This window comes from Pituophis catenifer, unplaced genomic scaffold (genome assembly GCF_029215685.1).
Source record: "Pituophis catenifer annectens isolate HBS135680 unplaced genomic scaffold, rPitCat1.0.hap2 SCAF_1, whole genome shotgun sequence".
Lineage (NCBI taxonomy): Eukaryota > Metazoa > Chordata > Lepidosauria > Squamata > Colubridae > Pituophis > Pituophis catenifer.
This window is the reverse complement of record NW_027256881.1, coordinates 50982506-50986468: the sequence shown is the minus strand read 5'-3', so window position 1 is coordinate 50986468 and position 3963 is coordinate 50982506.

Sequence of the window (3963 nt, the reverse complement as noted above, 5' to 3'; positions counted from 1 at the left end):
CAGACGTAGTTCCTAGCCACCATGCAATGTCATAAGGAAGCTTACTTTCCAGAGAATTTGTCAGTTTGTTCTGATATCATACTGAGCCATTCACTCTGTCCAATGAGCTAGGTCAGGGGTGTCAAACTCAAGGGGTGCTTAGATCTGGCCCGCAGGGCTGCCCTGGAAACAGTGAAGGACCAGCCTGCACAGCCCTCCCGAGCTCTGTTTTCACTGGCAGAGCACTCGGGCCACCACAGGCACCCCCAACAGGAATGATGTCCAGCTGGCCATGCTCCTCTACCCCCGAGGTCAAACCCAACCCTGATGCGGCCCTCAATGAAATCAAGTTTGACACAGAGCAGTATTAATACTTCTCTGTTCTCTGTTATATCTCTGGTAAAGTTGACTTCATTTTTTTTCACTGTAAAATGTCAGATTACTTATTATACTGTTAATTTGTGGAAGCCAAGTTATGGATTATTGGTATACAGGTTGTCCTCAATTTACAACCACAATTGAGCCCAAAATTTATGTTGTTACGTGAGAAATTTGTTAAGTGAGTTTAGCCCCATTTTATGATTTTTCTTCCACATTTACTGTATTAAGTGAATCACTGCAGTTGTTAAATTAGTAGCATGGTTGTTAAGTGAATGTGGTTTCCACATTGACTTTGTGTGTCAGAAAGTCACAAAAGGGGATCACATGACCCCAGGACACTACAACTGTCATAAATATGAGTCAGTTGTCAAGCATCCGAATGTAAATCACATGACCATGGGGATGCTGCAATGGTCATAAATGTGAAAAATGGTCATGTCACTATTTTCAGTGCCATTGTCCCTTTGAATGGTCACTAAACGAACTATTGTAAATCGAGGACTACCTGTAGACAGTTTGGAAGGCTGTTGCACATGTATATCTCCTGAAATAAAAGAATGGTGCAGTTTAATGCAACTATAAATGTTGCTGATGTTGCTCAGCCCAAAAGGTGGGTAGGCAGGGGACATTGCAGTCTCTGCTTTGTGGGTTTCAGATAATACCCTATTTCCCCCAAAATAAGACATCCCCTGATAATAAGCCCAATTGGGCTTTTGAGCGCATGGCAATAAGGCCAAGCGCTTATTTCAGGGTTCAAAAAAATATAAGACAGGGTCTTATTTTCGGGGAAACATGATAGATCTGTGCAAACATTCAGTAGAGCAGTTTTTCAACCTTGACAACTTTAAGAAGTGTGGACTCCAACTCCCAGAATTCCTGGAACTCCACACATCTTAAAGTTGCTAAGCTTGACAAACACTCTAATAGAGACTTAGTTTTATTAGGAGCTAAGATACAATCATGGCTCCCCCCACTCCAGTGTTTTGTAATGTATACGGTATCTGTATTTCTTTGTGCATTGAGCAATCAGCCTCTGCAGATTTGTGCCAAATTCAATTCAAGATATTCAGATGCCTTCCTGTCTTGAGAGACCATCCTTCTTAGACTTCCTGTTCATGGAGAGGTTTGTTTATATTCCACTCAAAAAAACAGGGTCACAGGAGTGCTTGGTGTACAAGATGAGGTGCAGGGTAGCTTGCATTCTTATCCTGAAAGCTTGCAGGGAGTGATAATTGAAATATGGAATGGATGAACTTTTTCAATGTACATTTTTTCAGGCAGATCTGTGTTTTGTTTTTGCATACATATTTCTTCTCAAGAGCGATGTTTTGAAATCTGACTGAGCAGGTCACTTTCCATCAAGATGTTTTTTTTGGCTCAGTTATTCCCTGTAAATTAAGCACTTACCAAGGAGGATTGCATCATTGCATGTTCTTCCCTTGTCTTCTGTGTGTGTTTTTGTCATGTGCACAGGATATCCCAACATGCTGTTCTGCTGCAGACTTCCTTTAGCTGTCCAGATTTGTTGGATTGCAACTGCCATAACTCCAGCCAAATTGGGGAAAGGTTGTTCAAAGTATTTCACTAGTCTGAGGCACTGAGGCAGGGCCTTCCAACAATATTTATTTTGAATGGAATAGAAAGGTTTAAGTACAACTATCTCAGTGGCTAAGCAATTTAGTCTTTAGTAGAGTGAAACCCAGTACTTCACCTCTTACATATTATTATTCTTAGTTTCATTTTGTACATAATATTAAAGTGTTAGTAAATATTTAAACATATTATTTTAAAAAAACTATTTTGTGAGCCTCTTGAATTTGGTTCATAATAACTACCTCAGAACAGGTGTGCATGAGAATTTAATTCAGTTTGTTTTTTATAAGAACAAACTCCCCCCAAATAAGAAAATATTAAAGAGATTAAAATGGACATTGACTTACCTGAATGTCCTTTTTCGGAACGCTGCGTATACACTCCAGCATTGGGAAAATCCTCTTATCTGACAGCAACAGAGAAATTTTTTTACACTTTATCTACCTACTCTGTGCTCTCTCCACGCCCCCTTTTGCACCCGAATCCCCAGTCTTGAACGAAGACACAAAAGGTGAATCACAACAAAATTTATTAACACAAAACAACCACAAGCCAACAAATTAAAAGGGAGGGAAATGGAGTGTATACGCAGCGTTCCAAAAAAGGACATTCAGGTAAGTCAATGTCCATTTTCCAGAATGCTGCTACTACACTCCAGCATTGGGACATACCCAAGCCTAACTCCCAGGGTCGGGCAAAACACTAGCCTCATCAGTAGACCCAGACACCACTGCTTGTAACACCCGTCGCCCAAAGGATGCCTCAGCCGAGGCGTAAGCATCAATCCTATAATGTCTTATGAATGGCGACAAAGAGGTCCAGGTAGCTGCCCTACAAATGTCCAATACAGAAGCCTGGGTAGCCCAGGCGGCCGAAGTAGCCGCACTCCGAGTCGAATGAGGCAAAATATTCCCAGGAACCGGGCGACGCTGATTCTCATAAGCAGAAGCGATACAAGCCTTAATCCAACGACCGATCGTGGTCGACGACACTTTCTGACCCATGGACGCAGGATGGAATGAAACAAAAAGGGCTTCCGTCTTCCGGAACGACGCTGTCCTGCGCATATAACGTCTCAAGGCCCTGCGCACGTCCAGAGTATGCCAAAGAACCTCGCGGTGATGTCTCGGTGAGGGACAGAAATCCAGCAGAACTAACTCCTGCGCCCAGTGAAACCATGAATTAACTTTGGGCATGAAGGCAGGGTCCATCCGCAGGATCACCGTATTAGCATGAAAAATGCACAAGTCTTTCCTGACCGATAATGCAGCAAGCTCAGAAATGCGCCTAGCTGATGTGATCGCCAGCAGGAAAGCAACTTTGAACGACAAAAACTTAAGGGAGATGGAGCCAAGTGGCTCAAACGGGGACAACGTGAGGGCCTGCAAAACCAGAGATAAATCCCAAGAAGGATAACGATGAACCGTAGGCGGTCTCAGGTTCGTAGCTCCATGAAGAAATCCCTTCACCCACGGATGATGAGACAATGAGGTGTACGGTGGAAAGGATAACACAGTGGCCAAAGCCGCCACCTGACGCCTTAGAGTAGCAGAAGACAAACCCCTTTCCAAGCCCGCTTGCAGAAAGATGAGGACATCCTGTATCGTCACAGACGTAGGATCCACATGAGCAGTCGCACACCAACGGCAAAATGCTCTCCAGGAGGCTTCGTAGATCCTCGTCGTGGATGGACGCCGGGCCGATTGAATCGTACCAATCACCGTAAGGCAATCGGCCTTTCTTCAGGATGACGCGCTCAAATGCCAAACGGCCAACTGCAGCCACTGGGGCTCGGGATGACGAATGGCTCCCTGACACAGCACTATCCGATGTAGAGGGATCACCCACGGGTCTGCCACTGAAAATTCCACAAGATCCGCGAACCACGGCCTGCGCGGCCAATGTTGTGCCACCAGTAACATCTCCGCCCTCTCCGCTATCATCTTCTGGACTACCTGCTGAATTAACGTGACGGGAGGGAAAGCGTATAGCAGACCCGCTGGCCAACGA